The 10,230-nt window shown below is 51.1% G+C and overlaps 1 protein-coding gene across 3 annotated transcripts in view; it reads left to right on the top strand.

Annotated features, from left to right (window-relative positions):
* Positions 1-6,938: 6,938 nt before the first annotated feature.
* Positions 6,939-10,230, top strand: part of GDPD5 (glycerophosphodiester phosphodiesterase domain containing 5) — a 107,227-nt gene continuing 103,935 nt past the window's right edge. For all 3 annotated transcript variants that reach the window (XM_077781198.1, XM_021550212.2, XM_077781197.1), the window contains exon 1: positions 6,939-7,076. The gene's annotated coding sequence lies outside the window, so the exon portion shown is untranslated. The remainder of the gene's footprint in view (positions 7,077-10,230) is intronic.

Below are 10,230 nucleotides of genomic sequence, written 5' to 3'. Positions count from 1 at the left end.
CCCTTGTGCTGGTGGGAGGAATCCCAACTATTTAGGGAGGCTTTTCTCACAGCATTTCAAAGCAGCAGCAGCTTGTGGCACCTGTGGAGGATAATATTTGCTCTCTTCATTACAGTCCCAGTGCCCAGCACAGCTTGCTGGTGGCTGCTGGGCTCGGAGGGGAGACACTGTTAAGTGTCTTGGGTGTGACCTTTCCACCCCAGATGTCACCTCAGGGTCAAAGCAAACATCTTGAGGCCTCTCTGGCCTGTCCCACAAACCAGGAGGGGAAATCTTCCCCAAGGAGTGGAGATTCCCTGGTTCTGCCTCTGCTGTGCTGCTGGAAATGAGGGGTTGGTGCTGGTCCCTTTGTGGTGTTGAAGAATGAGGTGATTTCTGGGACCTTGGCCCCAGCTGAGGTTTTGGGGTGGGAAACACAACTTCTGGGTTGGGTTGGCAACAGGAGGATGAAGAGGTGCATGTGCAGCATCAGGAAATCCAGAGAGATTTGGAGCAGGGAGAAGCCTCCAAGGCCAGGAAGAGGAGAGGAAGCTCAAGGTGAATCCAGCAGAACCCAGGGCAGGTCTGGCCCGGGAGGAAAGGCTGGAAGTGTTTATTTGTTCTCTCTATGCAGCTGAGGAGGCTCCCTGGCTGAAATGTCTCCTCCTGGGATCAGCTTCTGGCAGGTTCAGCAGGAAGCTGGGACTAAGACGAGCCCAACAGGTTCTGGGCTGTGAAACCTCCTGAATGGCAGCATATCCTTGGCCTGGGATCCAAGAGCTGAACTGAAATGGGCCCAAATGAGCATTTTGGGGGCTTTCCCAAATGTGGCTGGATGAAGGGTTTTTGTGTGAGCCTTGACATCTTCACAGTGATCCAGCCCTGGCTTGCGAAGTGGTTTGGATTGATTTGGAAAAAGGAGGGCAGGACATTCAAGGCCTTGCTTACCCTGCTGTCCTGCTTGTTCCCCAGTGTGGGACCCTCCCAGTTCCTGAACTCTCCAGTGGCAGCAGTGGATTTCATCCTCCAGCAGATGAAGGCAGAATGCTTTCCATCTTTGAGGCTGGAAAAATCCATCCCCAGACATGGGCTTGTCTCTGCAGCTGGGGGTGCAGCCCACGCTCCCATCCCAGGAATGTGGGATGATCTGGTGCTGCTTTGCCCAGCCCTGCTCTGACCACAGGCTGGGAACAGGCCTGGCTGCTCTCAGAATATTCCGTGGATCCCTGAATCCATGGCTATTGTAAGATGCTCACCCAAAAGCTGGTGTGCAAGGAGGACTCATCTTTCCAAAATATTTTAAAAAATCCCTCCTGGGGCAAATACATCCCCAAATGCCACTCTGGTTTTAATAGAGAAGGGTGTTTGTGCACAGTTGCTGATGCTTGGAAAGCTGAATGCAGGTGCTGTGCTTCACCCATCAAAAAGCAATTTACAGATTAAATTTGTAAAAATTTATTTAAGCTGCTGGAACAGCATAATGTAGAACAACATATTGTAACAGGAAGAAAAATTGCTGTTTTTTTTTTTTTAAATGGTTGTTCTATTAGAAATAGAGAGAAATGGATTCACATAACATTTTTCAGACTGTGAGGTTTTAAACTCTGGGAGTTTAATTTCAGCAGTGTTTTTGCACACACACTCTATCTCAGGCAGGCTGAGCTGAGGCTGGAATGAGTTTTTCATCCCCTGTGATGGGGTCAAACCCCACATCTCCATCCAAGAAAACTCCAGGATGGAGAGGATCAGAAAACTCATGCTCCCCCTGACCTGGCTGAATAACAGGGGCTTTGTTCAGGGATTTTATTTCAGTACCTGCAAAGAAGCCATGAGAAGAATGCAGCAGGTTCCTCCCAGGCTGGAGAAATGCAGAGATATCTCCAAAGGTGTTTAATATTAACTGGTGCAGGGCACATCCCTGAAGGGTTTGATTGTGAGCCTATCTGTGTTTGTATCCAAACATCACCTGCCAATCCATAGCGTGGCCAGAGCTGGAGTGGGTGAAAGTCCTCCTGGAGGGAGCTGGATCAATAATGGGTTTGTCAATAAAGATCATCCTGTGCTGGCACCAGGAATGTGAACCACGAGCCCAGACCTTCCTGTGCAGGCACAGAACAAAGGCCTCAGCCAAAAGGCTCTGATGAATGTGTTGGTGAAGAGAAGAGGGCTGGGTGGGCAGGGAGCAGAGGGAACAAAGCGGCCCTGTGTGCATAAGCAGCCAGGGAGAACGCTGGGATTTGCCTTCCAGGGTGGATGTGATGGCAGCTCCTGCAGCAAAACCCACTGGGATTTTGACACAAGCAAGCTTTGGCCTTCACACTCATCCTCTCTGACTCTTCTGGTCAGATGTTATCAGAAGCATTTTTTGATAAAGCTCCTTCTCACAGGGCAGGGAAGTCTTGCACCACATAATGACAAATCTATTTCCATCCTAGCTGTGTCAGCTGCATTTGTTTATTAAGTGGACTGCACTAGAAAATGCTGTTAAACAAAGTTTAATTTTAAACCAATTAGTTCAGAGATGGCTTCACTTATGTGCCCTGAAGTTCTCCCATTATATCTGGAATTATGGAATCATTAAGGCTGGAAAAGACTTCCAAGATCATCAGGTTTAACTTTTGACCAAATCCCACCATGCCCCTAAGCCATACTATGAAGTACCACACCAACATGATTTTTTACTATGTTGTTTTTTTCTCCACAGACTTATCCAAAGCTTGGTACTTAGAGCAGGAGCTGGAGGTTATGGATGGCTTCATTCCTTCCAACTCTTTATTTAATGTGGGAAAAAATGCCAGCAAATAAAAGGTCACAAGCCTGGGCTACAGGACTGAGTCTTGTCATCAGCTCAGCTGGGGGACCCTCTGTGGCAGTGACTGTCCTTGTCAGGACACTGCCCAGCTCCCCTCCATCCAGAGGGCTCTGGATGCACTGAGCAGATCCATGTTTTTCCAGCCCTTTGAAGGGCAGGACTGTGGGGCCAGTCCAGGAGTTGTTTCCCCATGACAATAATATAGGGCAACATCCTTTAGGGCTTCAGAGGTACAGGAGGGGCAGGGTGCATTTCATCCTGAGAAACATCGATGGAGACTGACATTCCTCACCTTGCCAGTGGGCCACCAGCACCACAAAAACTGCTCCTGGCTCCTCCAGATCTTCTCAATTTTATATTTATTGTATTTATTTCATATTTATTTACCCTATTTCCTCCCCTGCACTGCAAAAGTTCAGTGCAGTCATCAGGGGATGCTGAGGGTGACAGGGACCTGATTTACCTGCTCCAGTAATCCCTGCCAGTGACTTTCCTCATGTTTATGTATGTTCCCTCCTGGAAGGCGTTGCTGGTTAAATCCCCAAAAGCAGGCAAACACAGCTATCATGTAAAAGTGTTTCCTGACTTGGTGGACAAAAGATATCTTCATTTCCAGTTGCTGGGTAACATCAAATTATCAAACATCAAACTATTTTCACCCTCAGCGATCTCTTCAGGGCTCACCAGTTCACCATGGTTTCTGCTGCAGGGATGGAGACCTTGTTGGGGGAGCCTGCGGAAGCAAAAACAAAGTGAGAGGTTGAAGTACAGAGGACGTAACAGGAAAATGGCTCTGCAAGCCCTATGTGTGAATGCTGTTATGGTAAAATAATTATACCTGAGGGGACGCTTACAATCAACACCCTCCTTGCACTTACTAGAGGCACAAAGGCCTTGCAGAAAGAGGTAGGGGAAAGGACCTTAATGAAAATACTGGCAGCACAAACACAGGAAAGCGCCGAGCTCCCTGCTGCTCACCCTGCATTCCCCGAGAGCTGGAGGGGCAGAACAATGGTGTGTCCCTTCCTTCCCCTGCCCGGGCTGCGGGATGCTCCGGGGCAACCCCAGCTGGGGTTTGCCTCCCAGGCTCCTCTACACGGCCGCAGCTACAGCCACAGCCACGGCTCTGCTCCACTCCTGCCAGGCATCCCCCACGAAACCCAGCCTGCCTTCCTTCAGCCTTGATTTTCTCGCTGCGAAATGGAGATGTTGGAATCTCCCAGCCTTGCTCGGTGTCACCGTCCAGGCAACCGGCAACTGATCAGGGGTTCCTCGCTCTGCCCCAAAAGAAGCCATCGGGGAGTCTGCTGTGCTCTCATCAGACCCTGCCCATGAGTGCAGCAGCAGATGCAGAAATGGGAACATCCAATGTGCTCTGACATCTCTGAGAAGGCTCCAGGGAGAGCTCAGACCCCTTGCAGGGCCTAAAGGTGCTCCAGGAGAGCTGGAGAGGGACTGGGGACAAGGGGTGGAGGGACAGGAGACAGGGAATGGCTTCCCACTGCCAGAGGGCAGGGGTGGATGGGATATTGGGAAGGGATTTTTCCCTGGGAGGATAGAGAGGCCCTGGCACAGAGCTGTGGCTGCCCCTGGATCCCTGGAAGTTTCCAAGGCCACGTCTGGGTCATCTGGACTGCTCAGGAAAGTGTTTCTCCAGCAAAGACTTCCCCCACTGTGAGCCTGGGAGGAGGGAAAAGGGGTTTTTTTCTGCCTACAGAAGGCACAGCACTTTTTCTTGGAGGAGGCTGGTGCTGAGTTTAAGGATGAATCAACCCATTCCTCTTGATCCCACTCTTGTAGGAAACTGCAGCATCTCCCTCACCATCCATCCCAACCAAAGACCAGAGCAGTGGCTCCTCTGAGGGTTTGCCTTGATGCCCTTCTGAGTTCCCAGCCTCGTATTTCCCTGCCAGGAAACAGAAATGTCCCTTCTGGAGGAATTTTCCCTTCCATAAGCACGTAACAAAATGCTTTCAGGATGTGGTGTGAAATCTCAAAAGTCAGCCCTTGTTTAGAGCTCAGCCAGGTCCTAAAGAAAGAGTTTAAGAAGGGAATCCCACACAGGGAGTGTCACCAGGGTCCAGGGGTTTTCAGGAGGGCTTCACAGCTGCATCCTTTGGAAGTGAAGCTGACTGGAAATGTGAGGAATGAGCACAGCAGAAATCCCTCCCATGTCAAAGGGAGATATTTAAAGTAGCTTTGAGCATTCACACACGGGAATGTTCTCACACAGGACAAAGAGCTTATAAATCTGAAACCAACCTTCCCTGTCCAAAATTGCATGTTTTCCTAAAGGCTGCATGGAAATTCATTGTCAGTTTCCTTCAGTGACTTTTCTTTGAAACTGCACGGCCCTTAGCAGCCAAAGTGCTGCTTTCAGGGGTCAAAGATGATCCTTCTGCTCATCTTTGCTATCCTCACAGCTGCTTGGAGGGGCTGGAGAGCAAATCCTTCCCCAGCCCTGCATCCTGGCATGATCCTGTGTTGGATTCAACCAGCCAAGTCACAGAAATATTCTGAAAATGTGCAAACTATTATCTTTTCAGAGGCATTTTCCTCAGCAAATGGACGCTGTAGAGAACGGACTGGCTGGTGCTGGGAGCATCTGCAGGATTTCTGGAACCTTACGAGTTTGAAGAGTATTTCCTCTTGGTGCCAGAAAAAAAGATTTTTCCCTTGATCTCACAAAAGGCTGAACTCTTTCTGCTGAAGTTAAAAGGCAATCCTTAGGCACAAAAGCAAGGATGTTTAAAGTTTGGCAAAGGCACCAGACTGTGTTACATGCCTTGGAATATCTGCATCTGTCCCGTCCCCTTCTGCACATCCACAACCAAGCCTGCATGAAAACATATCCTAAAGCTCTGCCGTGGACCCACAACCAGGCAGCAAATAAAATGCTCCCACAGGAGAGATTTTCATCAGGATTTAAGGCAATCACAGCTCTCTGATTCACTCTTGTGATTCTGAAATGTCTCCTGGCAGCAATGCTGGAAGGAGAAGCACTTGGCAAAAGGCTGCCAGGACAGCTGCCTGTACCTCAACCCTGCAGCTCCTCTGCTGTGCTGCTCATTGCTTGGGTCAGACTCTAAATTCTAATTTTTCATATCCAGTCTTTTCCTACTGCTGGCTGCAGCAGGATTATTTCTGCTTCTCTGAGGAGAAGAGCCAGCGACCTCTCAGCTTAATCTGCCTCAGTATAGAGGAGTCTGGCATTTGGCTTGTGCTTGCTTGTTATTTTGACAGTACATCCCTTCCTTTTGCTCTGCTTGGATCAGTCTCTACTTCAGGGCTGGACCAAAAAAGTGGGAAATGGCCAATTTGCAGGGAAAAAATTGAATCCATTGCTGTCAGCCAAGTGTTTTGTCACCTTGCATCAAGAAGGGCAAAGGATTCACAGCCAGGACACAGCTGAGTTTTGGCCACAGTGCTGGGCAGGCCTGGGCATCCTTCTCATCCCAAATAACCTGTGCTGCTGCAGTGTGAGGAAAACCAGTCCTGGGCATAGTGTAGATCCAGCAAAACACTCATCCTTCCCCAAAAATGCTGCAGCAGGGTGGCCTCAGTGTGGAGATCAGGTCCACCTGCACACTTGGGAGTTTAGGATCTAATGTAGGGCCAGGTGCTGGAGATAAAGAGGGTAGAAAAAATGAAGGGTGAGTTGGAAAGGTGGGGAGAAATCAGGAGGCTGCACAGCCCTGACCTTTTTATCCATCTCTATCCACCCAAGTGGGAACACAACACATCCCTCCTGCCCCATCCCTGGAAGTGTTCAACGCCAGGCTGGACGGGGCTTGGAGCAACCTGAGACAGTGGAAAGGGGGGTTGGAATGCGACAATCCTGAAGTTCCCTTCCACCCCAGCCCATTCTGTGGTTCCCAGGTGCTCGCTACTCTTTAGGGGCTCAGCATTCCCAACCCCCCCGGCACAGTGCCAAGGACTCCCCAACCCGGGGTTCCCCAACCTTTCCCTTGCCCCCCAAAACCAGAACCCTTGCGAGGTTTGCTCGCAGCCCAAGAGAAAAGAACTCCACACGGCTGGGTGCAGCTTCCTTTTCTTCTCCTCCTCCTCCTCTCGTCCCTCCGCTCCTCCCGCGCCGCCTGGGGCGGAGCCGCCCGGCCCAGCGCCCGCCCCGCTCCCGAGCCGAGCCGAGCCGGGCTGCGGGGCCGGGGCCGTGCCAGCGCCGTCCCTGCGCCCTTCCCTGCCGGCCCTGGCACTGCCCTGCCGCCGGGGCCGGGCTGCCCTTCCGCGGGGCTCGGGAACCCGGCGGATTTCCCGGCGGCTGCAGGTAAAGGGGAGGGGAGGGCTGCGCTGGGGGCTCCCCGCATCCCCCGGGCTGCGGGGTGATGCTGAGCTGCCGCGGGTGGGACCGCTCTGCCGACTCGGTCTCACCCCCACCAGGTGCTCCGCTATCTGAAGCTGCGTTGCTTTGCCCCGAAAAGTGTTTCTTTTCCATGCCCAAAGGTGTTTCCTTGCCCCGTGTATCCCCTCCCCGCGGGTGGCTCGCCTGGCCGCCAGCATCCCGAGCGAAATTGGGGATGTGAGCGGGTGCTCCCGGCGCTGGGGGACGTGGGTGGGCACCCACCTGGGGAGAGGTCCCGGGGTGCCCCCTCTGGTCCCCGAGACCCCCAGAGTGTCCGGGTGTGGGTCTGGACGCGGATGTTCCCCTTCAGGCCCTGCTTGCTTAACAGGGAGCTCTTGGTTTTGATATAAAATGATGGCATCTGCAGTGTCCCGCCGTCCCAGGGCTTCACACCGCTGTTGTCCGGAGCTGCAAAATCCTGAGGCAGCAGAATCCCAAGAGGAATTTATTTATTTATTGTTGCTGGTCCAGCTGGAGGAGCGCTCGGTGCCCATCCGGCTCCCTGAGGATGCTCAGGGATGTCCTGCATGGCTCCTGGCGACATTCCCCGGCAGCAAAGCCTCTGTTAGAGACCCCAAATTTCCAGCGAGCGCTGAGCAGAGAGCGTGAATAAAGGTGAATATAAGAGGGTGTCACTTTCTCTCCATGCTTGGCAAATAAACTAATTCACAAAAAGAATAATTCAGGGAAAACGGGGGATGGGGGTGGTGAGGCTGGGAATAATCTCGTTGCTGTTCTACTGAAACCCTCATCCACGTCCTGTCTGTTCCCCGCCCGGAAAACTGGGCATGGAGCAGTTGCAGTCGGTATGTGAGCCTTGCTCTGGAAGAGGGCTGCTGGAGCAATTCCTGGTGTGGAAGCTGTGAAATTTCACCCCTGGCGAGATGGAAATGGGGATTCTCCAGCCAGGAAAAACCTGGCTGTGTCAAACTGGCCGTGCTTTGGGATTTTAGGGCTGGGTCCTTACAGCCACTCTTGTGCGTAATCCTGTTGGTTTAAGGGTTATTTTGGGGCTGGAGAGGGATTAGGGATAGATGACAGGAACAGGCAGAGCCATGCTGCATGTGAAATTTAAAAAATAATGAATTACGGTTCTCTTTGCTGGCTCTTTGTCCTGTTGGGAAGGAGCCCATACAGATTTTTCTCCATTAGAAAGTTACACTGTACACAGAGAACGTTAAACCCAGGGTGCTGGAGTCTCCTCAGGATGCTCCAGCTGCCAGGAAAGTAGATTGCTGCTGATTAGCAAGTACAAGTCAGAGTGGTGCTGCTTCTTAAAGAGCTTTTTTGGGGTTTCGATCACCCAGCCCCATGCAGGATAACAGCCCTCTCCCTTCTTTCCCCCTTACAGATTGCCAGCTTACACTTGGCAGGTGTGGCCAGGGAAAAGCTGAGGTAAATGGATTTCCTGCCTTGCATTTTGTCTGGCATGTCCATTTTCCTCATCAGATTGCTATGGAAAATAGCCCATTAATTCATTAGCCAGCCTTTATCCACCTGAGCACTGATGCATCCTGACTCCTTAAAGCCTGTTATTTTAACATACCCTCCTCTGCCAAGCTTTGAAACATCTTCACGCTGATATCCCAGCAATGTGGAGCTGCAAAATATTTCTCTGTGATTGAGGAGGTGCTTCTTCAGAGGCAAGCTCTGCTTTGAGGGCAGGGTTAATTTTAGAGTGGGTGTCTCTGTCAAGCTGTACTTTTTTAATGAAATGAGTGTGTTCTGCTTGTTACACTTTTCCCTGCGATGAATTCAGCAAAGCACAACTGGTGTTTGTCTTGGAAGGAAAATGAGTCTTGGTCAGATCTATTGATTTGGTGTCAGGTTGTAGATTCAGAAACTGCTAGCTTGGAATTAATGATAAAGGGTTTGGTTTTTAGCAAGGCAATGAATTGCTTTATAAACCAGGGAGGTTATAACGAGACACAGAATCAGCTGCGAAGGGACTACCCTTTGTTGTAGCTTTACCCATTAACTGTGAACCCAGGTGTATTTGATCTCAAGTAAACGCCTTAAAATCATCACGCCAAAATCAGTATATTTAGGGGTGTCTTTTTGTGGGTTTTTAAATGGTTTTAACACGTGGGTTGGAGTAGCTCACAGGTGCAAGTGCTGTTGTAGGTGGAGGTTAAAGATGCAGGGAGCAGGTGGCTCCTTCACCCTGATTTGTGTTAGAGGCGCTTTGATGCTCACAGGTGGTGGAAGTTAGGTCTGCGTGCCCTTTAACCAGACACACCTGGGAGGAATATTGTCCTTTGACTTGCTCTGTGAGGCTTCTTGTGGGTGAAGATAAAAGGCAATGGCTGTACCTTTGAAATACTTCTGGTGCAGCTCTAGGCTTGTGTGGGAAGGTGGGGCTGGACGTGGAGGGGCACTTAGGACCCCTCCTGAAAGCAGCTTTCCTACAACCACAATGAGGTAGGAACACGCTTCCCTTGGAGTCTGCAGTGCTGGTTTTAAAGTCCCTTTTCCTGAGATGATGCACCCGCAGAGGTTGTGCTCCCATCCCTGAGATGCTTTGTGCCTTCACGCTGATATTTGTGGGGTGGTTTGGCTTGGAAGGGACATTAAAGCTCCTCCAGTTCCAACCCCTGAGATGAAGAGATGGGATCCACCTGGCAGCCACTTTGCTTCATTAGGCTGCAGCTGCTGCTAATTAGGCTCCAACGAGCTCAAATAGGGGTATTTCATTTTGTCCTGAACCCCAGTCCTGCTGGTGGTGAAGGGAGGCTGTGGCTGCTGTGGGGTAAGCGGTGTCTCACTTTCTCTATTCATTGCAGAGTGTTTGCTCAGGGCTCTCCAAAATCCTTGTTCTGGGCTGGGTGTGAGGCTGAGCAGTCCCCTGTGCTCAGGAGAGGGCAGTGTCACACCAAGGAGCCCGCTCCTTGCCCGTGCTGAGGAGCAGAAGGAGCTGCCACCTCCTCCAGAGGGGTTCTGCACCAGGGTGGGTTTAGGAGCCAGGCACCTCATCTTCCTCCCTTCTTCCCACATGAAATATTCCCCCTCCACCTCTGCTCTAGGTGCCTAACAGCCCTTTGCAGGAACATTCTGAGTATGATGCTGGGAAAAGGGATTT

The sequence above is a fragment of the Lonchura striata genome, chromosome 2 (genome assembly GCF_046129695.1).
Source record: "Lonchura striata isolate bLonStr1 chromosome 2, bLonStr1.mat, whole genome shotgun sequence".
NCBI classification, from domain to species: Eukaryota; Metazoa; Chordata; class Aves; order Passeriformes; family Estrildidae; genus Lonchura; species Lonchura striata.
This window is presented reverse-complemented; position numbering and strand designations above follow the sequence as displayed.